The sequence below is a fragment of the Eurosta solidaginis genome, unplaced genomic scaffold (assembly GCF_040869045.1).
Source record: "Eurosta solidaginis isolate ZX-2024a unplaced genomic scaffold, ASM4086904v1 ctg00001123.1, whole genome shotgun sequence".
Classification (NCBI taxonomy): Eukaryota; Metazoa; Arthropoda; class Insecta; order Diptera; family Tephritidae; genus Eurosta; species Eurosta solidaginis.
In genome coordinates this window covers 49258-64161 of record NW_027137062.1, presented here as the reverse complement: position 1 = coordinate 64161, position 14904 = coordinate 49258, and the positions used below count along the sequence as shown (strand labels likewise).

The following is a 14904-nucleotide window of genomic DNA, read 5'->3' as shown; positions in this document are numbered from 1 at the left end:
GGAGAAAAAAATAACTGCTGTTAAAAACTTTAAAGTGCCCACGACCGTTACCGAAACTAGGCGTTTTTTGGGTTTAACCGGGTATTTCCGAAAGTTCGTGCCGGAATACGCGATCATCTCGAAACCTTTAACAACATTACTTACGAAACAAAATGCATTTTTCAAATGGGGTTCCGACCAACAGCTAGCTTTTGAAAACTTCATAGAACTACTAAGTAACGCTCCGGTACTCGCGTTATACGATAGGATGGCCGAGCATGAAGTACACACCGATGCATGTAGTATGGGTTTGGCGGGTGTGCTACTTCAGTCAAGCGATAACAAGACGTGGAAACCGATATTCTATTTTAGCAGACATTGCAATCCAACCGAAAGCAAATATCATGCCTATGAACTCTAGGTGCTAGCCGTCGTAGAGGCCCTCGAACGGTTTCGAATGTACATTTTGGGGAAAAGATTTAAACTCGTAACAGATTGTTCCGCTATAGCAAAAATTAAGGCAGATAAAGAGCTAAAATCGAGAATTGCACGATGGTGGATGAGATTATTAGAGTACGATTTTGAGATGGTTCATCGTGAAGGAACTCGTACGGCTCATGTCAACGCTTTGAGCCGTGCACCAGATCAACCACAAAACGAAGTTGAAAGAGCAGGGTTTGTAATGAAAATAAACACCACGTCCGACGATTGGTTGCTAACCATGCGATTACAAGATCCAACGTTAGCATTATTTGTGGGGGTATTGAGAAAGGAAACAGTTTCCGAACAAGAGCATCAAATTCGTGAAGAAGACGAACTGAAGGACCATCGATTACACCGTCGGACTGAGAAGGGTTTACGTTTTGTGATACCTAAAGCCGTACGATGGCGAGTAGTTCACTTATGCCACGACGAAATGGGTCACTTTGCTCTCGAAAAAACGATCCAACGAATACAAACACATTTTTGGTTCCCCAAAATTCGGAAATATGTCAAAGAGTATATATCGGCCTGCCCAAATTGTTGTTATAATAAGACGCGACACGGGATGTCGGAAGGGAAATTACACTTCACCGAAATGTTGCCTATGCCATTCCGAGTTCTTCATATTGATCATTTAGGACCATTTACTAAAAGTAATTGAGGAAATTGCTACGTTTTAGCAATTTGTGATGGTTTTTCGAAATATGTAGTAGTAAAACCGGTACGGAACACGAAAACTACGCCAGTAATAAATGCCCTAAACGAAATGACGAGTTATTTTGGACTACCTGCCAAAATAATAAGCGATCGAGGTACAGCTTTTACTTCAAAGCAATTTCAACAGTTCTGCGAGAAAAATGTTATTCAACATATTAAAAATGCAGTTCGCACGCCGCGAGCTAACGGCCAAGTGGAACGAGCAAATCAAACAATTTTAAATTATCTTCGAACTACAACCGAGAAACCGAAAGACTGGGACCTTTTATTGCGTAACGTCCAATGGGCAATAAACTCTCAGCGAAACGATACATCGGGATACTCACCAAATGAACAAATTTTCGATTTTCGTCTGCGCGACGTAGTACAAAATCACTTAATCGCCGCTGTTCATGGGACAACAGAAAGCCCTGACTCGCAAGGCATTTCAGAAAAACGACGAGAAGCAGAAGATAACATAAATCAAGAACGCGAAAAATGGAAGCAATGTTTCGATGGGAAGTACCGAAAACCAACGCAATACGAGGATGGTAGCCTATTAGTCGTCGAAAACGAACCGGCAGCAACAGGCGACTCCAGGAAACTCGAACCCAAGTTTCGGGGACCGTACGTAATCGCCCGAAAACTGGGATTTGATCGATATTTAGTGGAAGATATACCCGGCATGCAAATAACGAATAAAAGGTTCTGTTCGGTCTTCAGCTCGGAAAAACTGAAACCTTGGTGTAGTAATGCACCCGAGTTAGAAAGTTACGACGAGTCCGACGACGAAGACGATCCGGACGATTTAGTAGCAGGAAAGGCCGAACTGTCACGAGACATGGCAACTCTGACGAGCGAACGCGACATTGTCGCGGACGCAGGGAAACAATAAGAACGAAACACAATACCAAAACCAGTCAGTCATCTTTAATCGATCACAATAACCGGTAAGTGTTAAGCTTTCCTGATATACTTGATCGATTTCACTGAGTTGCAATATTCAACATTGATATGCCTTTTAAATGCCTTACACAATATTGGCGAATATGGTACAATCCATGTATTATCAATCTCAATATTCACTCCCTTCAATTGAGTGATGAATGTTCGGTTATTGTCATTTGGTGACCGCCGACGATAGAGAGGATATCCATCGTTTCCAGATTGTGTCTCCGAAATAAAAGCAAGTGGAAATCTTTGCGCACTTATACAAACTGAAGAAGGATTGTGTTTATCACATGTTCCGTGTAGCATATTTGTTTTAACCACTTTGTGCAGCTCTGGATCTAATTCAGGATCAGGAATCTCCGCCGAAATAATGTCATCGATTTGGTTTGCTTTAATTTTATCCATCATCCAAAGGAGAATGTGAGCGTGCAGCAACCCTCTTTTTTGCCACTCAACAGAATATGTCCAGCAACTAACAGTACCATATATACGTTGTTTCACAATAAAGTCCATCAAACATCTTAATTTTTGTTTGAATACCCGTGCTGTGACGTCGTGACGATTGCTTGGTGATTAGCCGGGATGCAATAGCTGCGTAATTTCGTCCAATTTGGGATTGCAAGTAAACGTAACAAACAAACAAACAAATCCGGTCGTCCATAATTGCGCACGTAAGTCATTGCATCCTGGGCGCACTCATGCATATGCCTCGGACTTCCAGTATAAGTCGCTGGCAAAATTGTGAGTCGCCCAACATCTGCAATATCTACATCGCTATTGATAGCATCCCGCAAGTGGATATATTCTTCGGATCGCAATTTGCCTTGATTGTGTTGAATATAATTGAGTCGCTCAGTCTAGATCTTAACATATCAACTACATATTGTTGAAACACGCGTCGATATCGCAGAAGGTGATTGTCAATATCTCTTCGAATCATAAATCGGTAATCATAAAAATTCTTAGAAGGAACCTTTTTATTTGTCTCGACACTTAAGAATTAACAAATTATGAATTGGCGACACGATACTGTTGCGATTACAATTTTCTTTACTAACCATTGGCCGGATCTTTCATTTTGTATTGCGAGTGATATCCGTCTTCACCTCGGCAGAAATTAAGCCGATATTACAGTATATCATATGATCCATGAGTCTCACTTATTCGCTGTAATGCATTTGCAGTCCGTCGTTTGATAATTATGTCACGCGATTTCAAATTTTCACCACCAACAACAATGGATATTTCACTTACTGTTGGCGCATTGTACTGTCGTTCGTAAGTTCCTTGTGGTCGTTTGTCCGCTTTTATCACTATGCTATGATCATCGGATGGCATCTGTTCCAACGAAGTCTTAAAAAGTTTGATGAGCTCATTGTGTTCGTGCAACATTTGTTGAAATTGCTGTACTCTTTCTCTTTTTTTTTGTACTTAAAACCGTACCACGCCGATTTACTTCATCATGTGAATCTCCGATAAAGTATATTTGGAGATATTGGTGTTCTTGATATGAATGCGGCAAAAGAGATCCAGCCAGATGAAAAACTTGGCCATGACTCTATAAAATGTAAGGCAAATTCTGTAATCATTGTCTTTTAATTGCACGAAAAGTGGCAGATTGTGCAATCCCTACAAAAAATATTGTATCATGAGTGATGTTCCATGTGTCTTCCCAGTAAACACAAAGTCGAAGATAATATCGAACTCGCTGCGACTTGTAGGCGATATCGCGAAATTAGATTTTCTCGAATGCCATTTCTCGGACTCACAGCGAATTCGAGGCGATATCGCGAAATAAAATTTTCTTGAATGCATTTTCTCGGACTCGCCGCGAACTCGAGGCGATATAGCGAAATTAGATTTTCTCGAACTCTCCGCGAACTCGAGGCGATATTTCGAAATTAGATTTTATCGAATGCAATTTCTGGGACTCGCCCCCAACTCGAAGCGATATCGCGGAATTAGCTTTTCCCAAATGCATTTTCTCGGACTCTCCGCGAACTCGAGGCGATATCTCGAAATTAGATTTTCTCGAACTCGTCACGCCAGTTATCCCTATTTTGCGACAACTGAAGACAATTGATAAAAACCTAGAATCGCTAATGATAAAAACAGCGATTCAAGAACGATCCGAGAATGATAAAAATCGCGATTCGCGGACGATCCAAAAAGTGGAAATTCTCGAATAGCTAATGATAAAAAACTGCGCCTCACGGACGATCCGAAAATGATAAAAATCGCGATTCGAGGATAATAAGTGACACGACTGGGAATTCTGATTCGCCGAACACTCGCCTCGAAGTATCGCCGAGATAAAATTATCAGAGAAAGCGAGCTCGCCGCGAATTCCAGGCGAGTCCGTTTTGTTTATTGGGTTGTTATGTTTGGGCCGTGTGTGTATTTTATAGTGTTGGTGTAATAGCATACATAGCTGGGGTTAGTGAAATTACCTTGAATGTTGGATTATAATTTTTCTCATTTACAATTTCACCACCAAACGACTTCACTTGAAAACAGTCGTTATACATTTTGATGTGTTGCAAGAAATGGTTCGAATTAGGAGATTCACCGTAAAGCAACTGGCGCAATGGCTCTGGTAGTGGAAGCAACTCTGGCAATTTAAACTTTCCGCCCGCGCAACACAGGCCAGGTGGTTCCTTCTCAAATTTAGTTGCATTGCAATACTGACAAACGTGAGACATCTGACCAAATTGAACCAATGCCCTGTATTATCTGTTCGGATTATATCGAAAGGCTGCACGTACAGTATCCAAACGAAGATCTGGTTGCTGGCGAGGCTGTCGTCCAGCATTTACACGTTGTGATCTTGCCTCTTCTCTTTGTCGAGCGCGAACTGCTCTTCTTCTGAATCGCTGTCGCTCACTGTAATGCGGCAGTTACTCACGAACGTACGTACCAAAAACGAGTTAGCTGACACGACCTATCTCATGAGTGTGCAATGTAAACGAAAACTCACCGACGTGCAACACCCGTACGTACGTAGCCCGGAACGTAGAAGTCAAACCAATTTTGATTTTTTTCCCTAAGAACGTGTCAGCTGATCGCTCTCTCACTAGACAGAGTTGCCTAGTAAACTTTTGTGCGCTAATTTTTGACAGTTTGCAGTTTTATGCAAAAACACCTAATTAAAGTTTGAAAATTGTGAAAATAATTCGAAATAATTATGTAAAAGTGCAGATTATAAATATGTAATCTATTTATATTTATTTAATATTAATTCCAGCCTCTTACAACACCAAAAATTAAATTGGAAAAAGTTGATGTTTCCATAAGCATGCATGCAAAATGGTCAATGGCAACAGTGCTAATCTGTAAACAATACACACAAATATGTTATGTACATGTACACAGACGCACACATAAATTCCTACGGGCTTGATGGTTCGGTCAAACGTGCTTCGTACGGCAAACTTCTGTACGTACGGCACACGTCGGTGGGTAATTTCCGCTTAAGCTTCGTTAAGCTCCTGTGACTGTCGCTCACGAAATTCAGCCATTCTGACTCTACCTGATTGTCTTTCTATACCATAGTACAGGTCTACAAGTAGGATATGTAGCAGCGCGCACATACACAGGCACGCTCACCTGATAAAATGCTTGTTCTTGTTAGTTTTTTGTGTGGATGCTATTTGGCACTGTTGTACTTCTTAGGACCAAGAAAAGTGTAGTAGCTGCTAACGAAAACTGTGTAAAACTTTTATTGCAAAATTACAAAGAAATATCCTTATTTATTTTCAAAGGAGCACTTAATTACATCTCTTTTTAAAATCCATATGTTTTGGACAATTATAATTAACAAATTGTGATACTTTATTACCGGGCAACATTGCTAAGACACGACCAAAACCGTCGGGGGAGGTATTAATAGACGCATTTTTGCCTCGCTTCCAATAATTCGAATACTTTTCCGCCTTTGGACTATTGATAACAGGACATAACACGTCTTTTCATTTTTCTTTCCGCTTTTTTGGACGGGTTATTGCAGTCGACCTCGGTTTCAAACTGTTTTTCGCGGAGAACTTTTGAATGGGTAGAAAAACTTAACTACCGTGTTTCTATTCTTAATACTGGAATAACTATGCGTCCTCAGATACCCCAATTGAAGACTTTTTTATAATTTTCTGAAGGACCCCATATTTTCAGTAATCAATTACTTACCTCTAAGTTAGTAAAAAAAAAAATGGAGCAAACGAATAAAACAGTTCCAATTATATTTTAGAAAACAACTGCAAAATGAAGCAAATCCATGGAAGATATTTTCCAATGAAATTGAAATTAAGTTTTCGCCGATAAACAAAGGCAATAAACTCACCTTTTTTGTCAAAGAAATATCACAATTATTTCAATTAAATATTGAGAACTCGCACATTCGCATTAATATTTTTCGCTAACACAAACTACAATTCCTACAGTCTGCAATTCTACAGAATATTTTTAAGTGCTACAAAGGTGCAATCTACAAATGGTAGAACTAAAAAACCGCTTTATTCCACTTTAAAAAGACTCGTATTAGTGTTGTTATTTGAACTTTGTGATTCTAAGAATGAAGGATTTTATTTGTTATGACCTCTATGATCTAAGATGATATGCAAACGAATAAAACAGTTCCAATTATATTTTAGAAAACAACTGCAAAATGAATCAAATCAGTAGAAGATATTTTCCAATGAAATTGAGATTAAGTTTTTGCCGATAAACAAAGTCAATAAACTTACCTTTTTTGTCAAAGAAATATCACAATTGTTTCACTCAAATATTGAGAACTCGCACATTCGCATTAATATTTTTCGCAAACACAAACTACAACTTTCCTACAGTCTGCAATTCTACAGAATATTTTTAAATGCACCTTTGTAACAATCTGCAAATGGTAGAACTGAAAAAGCGCTTTATCAACTGCTTTCATTAGGCGATCGTAAGCATCTTTTTGCTGTTCATTAAACATTGGAACATTTCTTTGTACGTGCTTTGTACTTAAAATTGTCGTATAGTAAGCATTCTCTCGTTCTAATTCATGATTTAAATCATCTCCATTTTGGCGTTTTGGCGTTGGCATATGAATTTCCGCTAATAGTTTGCCAGTCATAAGCATACACAAATCTTCAATAAGCGAAAAGGCTTCATTGTAGATTTCATCATTCATTTGCAACTCAAAATTCCCAGTAGACAATCGATAGCGGTGTAGGATGTTTTCTGAGATGTCATCTTTGTATGCATTCCATAAATGAAGTGGGTTTGAAGGCTGACATGTCGAAATGATGATAGCGAAAAGTGTACGAATTCCATTGGCAGGTGAAGAAGCTACTGCATCCTTTAGAGTGTGTTTCCAGTGATTGACGTCTTCAAGTAATTGCAAACGTTGACATGCTTCTCGAAAAGTTGCACACACCATACCATCCACAGTTCGCAATGACTCAAATGAAGTGGGGCGGCGCACACTAACCAAAAACAACCGAATTTAGAAGAAATCGTCGTTCTTTGGATGCATTGTATAAATTCGTCCGAGTGCATCACTTGAAAACACACCTGGATATCCATCTACTAGTTGACCTTGCTTTATGCGCATCCATTTCTTCAAAGATACATTCCATGTCAAATATCGACACATCTCCAAGTAAAGCAATATTCTCGCAAAAGGGTCATAGGCGCAAGTTAAAAAGAAACTCGCTAATGTTGTTTATGGTGGCCTCTTCACTCTCTGTGCTACGTTATCTGTGTTGAAATACACTCTTTGGCCATTCTCCAAATGAGCTGCTAAGTGTACAACAGTCGGATAACGTTTATGAATAGCAAATGAAAATATTCTCCAGAGTGCTTCGTTGCATAACGGCCCATTTGGAACTTACTAATTTCGTCTCGCTCAATACCAATGACAGCCATATCGCTACCTTTTGTGACGTATTTGCAAACATACTTGTCACGAGATATGCCAACTCTGACGTGCGAACGCGACTGTTTAAGCCGCCTCCTTAATAATTTATACGGCGGCGAAATCCTTATGCGCAGCCGTGCGCGGCGAATGGAAAGGCGCCAACGCGCATACACTACCATCGTCAACAATTATATATGGCATTCGTCAGTCAAGCATTATTAGCCGGCAATCGCGGACGCGCTCCCTCTATATACATTTTTTTCTAATCCTTTGAATTTTTGAATATTTAAATCCGAAGCTGAAGTTGTTAACGCGTTAAGTGCTTAATTATTAAATTATAAATAAAAACAAAGAATTTATAACGTTTTTAAAGTAAAACGATAAACCCTTTTAATTGGAAGTGTTAAGTGTAGCGAAGAAAGACCAAAGTTGTTCATGGTCCTTCGCAGCCATCTTTGGCCCAACCCCTAAAATTATAATTAAAACAAGAATTAAATTAAAATCGAATTTTCGTTCGTTTGAAAAATAAATAAAAATTTTTTAAAACAAAACATACAAAAGTGGAGACACAGTGAATAAAACTGAAGAATTGAACATATTCAAAAAAAATTGCGAAAAAAAAAAAAATTTTTAAGATCTTTAAAACACAAAAAAAAGTTTTTGATAATTGTGGGTGCAATCATCAGACAAACATATATTAATCAAACACTTAAATACACAGAAAAATTGTTTTTTAAAAGAGAAAAGAAATTTTTGAAACTGAAAACATAAAAAAAAAAAAAAATTTTAAATCATCTTTACCCAGGAGCTGAGCAGCAGCATCATCAAGAAGCAGACCAACAACAACAATATAAGCAGCATAAGAATACAGGAATCGGTGAGTAGGCAGTTTTTTATTTTTCATAAAAAATATATTAAAAATAATAAAACCTTTTTTCCACAAAAGTTATATTATTTTGTGTAAACTGCAAAAACATATATATATATCCACATATATACTTGAATATTGCGGAAATTTTCTTACCGTTGGTTTTACTGCAACTTTTTTGCAACCAAAAATTGGTAGAAAATATTCCGCTATACCGATAGGCAAAATCCGCCAATTATATATATATATATATGTATACATATTTCTAGTGGTATTTAACCAACAAAAAATTGCAGTTTACTTGCCTACTCAAATCCACTGTGCAAGAACAACATCGGCAAAATCTTCTTCTACAGCTGAGTTTACCCCGTTGTTCACACAGAGCGTTGAACTTGTCGATACAGTTCAACTTCTTCCAAGTGATTTTTTCTTGCTTGCCAGCATATACAAAAATCGTAATATTCATACGTACATACTTACATACATGTACAAATAATTTCAAGTTGCTTTTCCAGCAATCATACTTCTCCACTCAGAGAACATCATACGTGTTTACTCACACGTTCAAGTCGCTCTTCCAGCGACATTTTCCCAGCACATAGAGCTACATTAGCAACGAGAGCTGTGTACTGCTGATCAAATTTCTCAACCTCTCTCATATTTGCAATTTTTTCATCTTTCTTTGCTGCACTCTCCCAACAGTGCAATCAAGCGCACTCAGCTTCACAAAGAAACGCGACATTAAAGCGACGAAGAAGCGAATCAAAACAAACTCTTCTGTTTGTAAACATAAACAGAGAAGCTCATCTGATTCACGTGCATACGTTCGCACAAACAAATATATATACATACGTTTGTATATTGCGCGTGTACATTTGTACTTATTCTGGCGTACAAAACTAAGTTTGAGATATTTTCGTCCCTATAGGAACTTTCAAAAAATATCCATACAAACTTCAAGTACATATTATTATTTTCTAATATATACATACCTATATATACCAGTAATTTACAAATACACGTTTATTTCCACACGTATATTTACACGTATATATAAGTGAAAAGTGTTTGTGATTTTTTTTTAAATTTTATACCTTTTGTTTTTACAAAACAATATAAATCCTATTAAATTCCGAATTTCGCGGATTTAAATCATTTAAGGAACGTCCCGTTGTCCGTGCTTGACTCTATTGTTCAAAAAAAAAAAACACAAACACCGCCACCAATTAAAAATTCCCCTTTTTAAATTTCTGTGGCACGAAGAGTTTTCCATCTTCAAATTTTGCGAACGTTCTCTGAGCGGACACATACTTTATTCGGTTTTTTTGGTGAAAACCCAAAAGCTTGCATAAAATGCCTCGCAGTCCCCCAAAAACGTCCGAAACCGGGACAAAACCAAAAGGTGGCCCGAAGGAAGAAACGGCCAAGGAGAGGTCAACATCCCCCCAGAAATCCAAATCAGTTGACCCATCCGCGCAAAAGTTCATCGCGGAAAGTGACAATCTGATGAGATATTGTGCAAAATTCAACGAAGCACCGATTCAGGATCACACTGAATCGTATCTCATGATAAAGGACAAATCACTAGATGATTATTGGGCACGACTTCAATCGGTTTACGATCTGGTTTTTTCGAAACCAGACGAAAGTTTCCCTGAAGACTTCAAGAGTTCAGTGCAAGGCAAACAATGCGCCTGCCTTGATACGTATGAAGTGACTAAAGCAAAAATTGCCGATCAACTTTCATTGATCAAAATGATGGCAACGCCGAGTCCACCACCCCGCGTGGAACAACCCCCGGCTGAGGCAAATATTTACCTCAAAGTCCCAGCATGCGACACGGAGACCTTTTATGGTGGCTATGAAGAATGGCCCGCTTTTCGTGACATGTTCACAGCGGTGTACATTAACCACCCAAGGCTCTCCCGTGCTCAGAAATTGTACCATCTCCGGTACAAAACGCAAGGCAAAGCCGGCTCCATCGTCAAACAATATGCGTTGAGCGATGATAACTTTGACCTTGCCTGGGAAGCTTTACGGTCACGATACGAAAACAAGCGTATCTTGGTTGACAACCAGATAAAATCCTTACTGACTCTTGCCACTATTCCATCCGAAAATAGTGAGCAACTTCAGAAATTGCAAAATACAATAAACAACTGCCTATCCGTCCTTCACTCCCAAGGAGTTACGACAGACAGTTGGGATCCGATTCTGGTGTACATTTGTTCATCAAAGCTCCCAGAAACAACCCTGTCACTTTGGGAACAGTCTCTCTCTTCTCGAAGAGATCTACCCTCATGGTCACAAATGAACGACTTTCTCACCTCGAGATATGAAGTCGTTGAAAGGGTCAATAGGCTTCAACCAAGCAAACAAAAACCAGTCGCTCATCAAAATCCTACGCAAAACAGGTCCTTCAACAGGACGCAAACCCTTGTGGCAGAATCTAAAAAGGAAACTTGCCAATGTTGCAACTCCCCACACCTTATTAGATTCTGTCCACGATTCAAACGAATGTCTGTGCAAAACCGGACACAATTCATAAAACAAGCTAAGCTGTGTACAAACTGCCTTAGCAGCACTCATATCATCAATGAGTGCACGAGCAAGTGGTCATGTTCGACATGTCATCAACGGCATCACACGCTGTTGCATGCGAGCCCACAAGCTCAACGTTCCACCCCGCGAACGAATGCACCAAACGTGCAGCACACAACTGCTGAGTCAACATCTCCCGTTCGACAAACGCAGAATAGCTCCGATTCTGGCGAGCTACCGTGTTGTTCAAAACACGCACCGGTTCAATCATTGCATGCAGCCAATGATAACCAAATTCTCCTTCCTACTGCTATGGTCGCAGTCGAACACGAAGGGGAATTATTTCAACTGAGAGCCCTTATTGATCAAGGCTCGGAAAGAACTTTCATTTCCTCGAAAGTGCAAAAACGGTTGAAACTTCCATTCGAACATTCAAAGTTCGAAATCTCTGGCATGGGTGGACAAGTCGTACAAAAGTCCTCCAAGCTTTGTCCTTTGACACTGGTTGCATCCAAGGCCATGAAAAGGATAAAGGCTCATGCCATTGTGTTGCCGCAGCTAACAACAAATCTACCAACATCCACCATTAGTCGCAAAATCTGGCAGCAGTTCAAACTCCTTGAGCTCGCTGATCCCAGTTGCCACATACCAGGTCAGACTGACATGGTCATTGGCAGCGACATACTTCCACAAATTCTGCTGGAAGGTATAAAAAAGGTGTGCGGTAGCATACTTGCGCAACAAACCATTTTTGGTTGGATTCTCAGTGGTCCAATAACTGAAAATGTTGTGTCATTCTCGACGCAAGTCCAAGCGTCAAACGAGACACTCAGTTCTCAACTGAGAAAATTTTGGGAAGAGGAGGAAATTCCACAACCTCCACAGATATCCCCCGAGGATCAAGCGTGTGAGCAGATATATGCAACAACCACGACACGTGCACCAAACGGTCGATACATTGTGCGACTTCCATTCAAGGAAGAGTTTCCTGAAAAACTCTCCCTCGGCAAATCCCGCCCGGCTGCTCTGCAGCAGTTTTTCAGCATGGAGCGATCGCTTCAGAAAAAGGGGGAGTTAGGTACAATGTACAACAATGTGTTGCAAGAATATCTCGACCTTGATCACATGGAATCTGCCGACCCATGCGAAATAACTTCGAATGGCAAGGTCTTCTCATTTTACTTGCCACATCATGCGGTAGTCAAACCAGATAAGGTCACCACCAAAGTTCGTGTGGTTTTCAACGCCTCTAAAAAATCTGGGTCAGGAAAATCCCTGAATGACGTGCTATACACTGGTCCAACTCTGCAACCAGATCTCATGCTACTAATTCTACAGTGGCGCATGCATAAGTATGTGTTCAATGGAGATATTGAAAAAATGTACCGTCAGATCCTTATACACGAGGACGACAAAGATTTTCAGCGAATCCTATTTCGCAAATCGGCCAACTCCAATGTTAGCGATTTCAATCTAAAAACGGTTACATTCGGCGTCAATTGTGCACCATATCTCGCTATTCGTACCTTGCATCAACTATCCGATGACACGAAAGCGACATTCCCGTTGGCTGCAACAATTCTCAAGACGCAAACTTATGTCGACGACATCCTATCCGGAAGTCATACCATCGATAACGCCACTGAATCACTCGTTCAAGTGATAAACGCCCTAAAATCAGCTGGTTTCATACTAAAGAAACTAACGGCTAATCACCCGGCCATATTAGAACAGTTTCCGAAGGAGGATCTTCTAGACTCCAACTTCTTAAAATTTGAGAGCACTTCCAATACCAAAACTCTTGGCATTCGATGGAACGCGCTCACGGACAAATTTTCATACACCATTCTGCCGGAACACACCCAAAATGCGGTCACAAAGCGACAAATTTTATCTTCTGTTGCAAAACTTTTTGACCCGGCAGGATGGCTGTCGCCAGTTATGATCCAGGCCAAGATGCTTCTCCAAGAAATCTGGCTGGATGGCAGCGATTGGGATGAAAGCGCCAAACCCGCAACATTATCAAAATGGCAACATTTCGCAGAAAATCTGCCAGCCATTTGCCACATCGAAATCCCTCGATGGGTTAATGTCGTTCCAGGGCAAGACACCCAAATCCACGGGTTCTGTGATGCCTCGGAAAAAGCATATTGCGCAGCGATTTACATCCGCACACATGTGGGCAACCAAATAAAATCTTCTCTTTTGGTTGCGAAAGGCAAAGTTGCCCCCATAAAAACTGTAAGCTTACCCCGCTTAGAGCTATGTGGTGCAGTCCTACTCGCAAAACTGGCTTCAACTGTTCGAAAACAGCTCGACTTACAAGCATGCAACATATTCTTATGGTCAGATTCTGAGATTGTATTAGCCTGGCTAGAAAAATCTCCATCGACCTGGAAGACTTATGTGGCCAACCGTACCTCTCAAATTCGAGAATATCTTCCCAGCGGCACCTGGCGCCATGTATCTAGCCAAGACAACCCTGCTGATCTTGGCACACGTGGTTGCAAGCCGCATGATTTGATAGGTTCATCACTTTGGTGGCACGGACCACAATGGCTTTCTTGCCACATTTCGGCATGGCCAAAGCCGAAAGCAGGTAGCGCTTCTCCACCCGAGAAACGCAAGGTGGAAGCATATCACGCACTCGAGGAAGAGGACGACATTCTTCAACGTTTCTCCTCATACCCTCGAGCTCTCCGTGTGATTGCATACGTGTTCCGCTTTGCGAACAATGCCTGCAACCAATCTAAATCGGTGGCAACAACACATAATCCCCATCTGACGTACAAAGAGTTGCAACATGTGAAAAAGCGGCTTGTGGCAATGGCACAATCTCGCCATTTCGGGGCGGAAAAGAGCGCCTTACAAAACAATATGCCAATAAGCAAAAAGAGTTCCCTTCTGGCCCTTGACCCATTTCTGGATGGATACGGGCTCCTACGTATCGGTGGAAGATTGGAACATTCTACAATGCAGTACAACGAGAAGCATCCAGTAATCCTTCCTCCGGATTCAAGGCTCTGCCAGTTGTATCTGGAGTTTTTACACCGCCTGCTTCTTCATGCAGAAATGCGGTTAATGCTCCAAATGGTGAGGCAAGAGTACTACGTACCAAAACTAAAGCCTCTTATAAAGAAATGCATTTTTCAGTGCAAGTCTTGCACGCTTTTCAAACAGAAAACGCGCACGCAAATAATGGCAGCTCTACCACCTGAGCGCTGCAATTTCTCACTCCCCTTTTCCACAACAGGAGTAGACTTTGCAGGTCCATTCCAAATAAAAGCATCGGTTCTGAGGTCGACCACTATCATAAAAGGGTACGTGGCTGTATTCGTCTGTTTTTCCGCAAAGGCAGTACACCTCGAGCTATGCTCGGACCTTACTACTGAAGCCTTTCGAGCAGCATTCGCCCGATTCGTTGGCAGACGAGGTTATCCCTCAAAAATGATGAGCGACAATGGTAAAACGTTCATTGGCGCTCAGCGCGCAC

The 14904-nt window shown here is 40.7% G+C and overlaps 1 pseudogene; it reads right to left on the bottom strand.

Annotated features, from left to right (window-relative positions):
• Positions 1-3422: 3422 nt before the first annotated feature.
• On the bottom strand, positions 3423-7522 carry LOC137236061 (uncharacterized; annotated as a pseudogene).
• Between the last annotated feature and the right edge of the window lie 7382 nt (positions 7523-14904).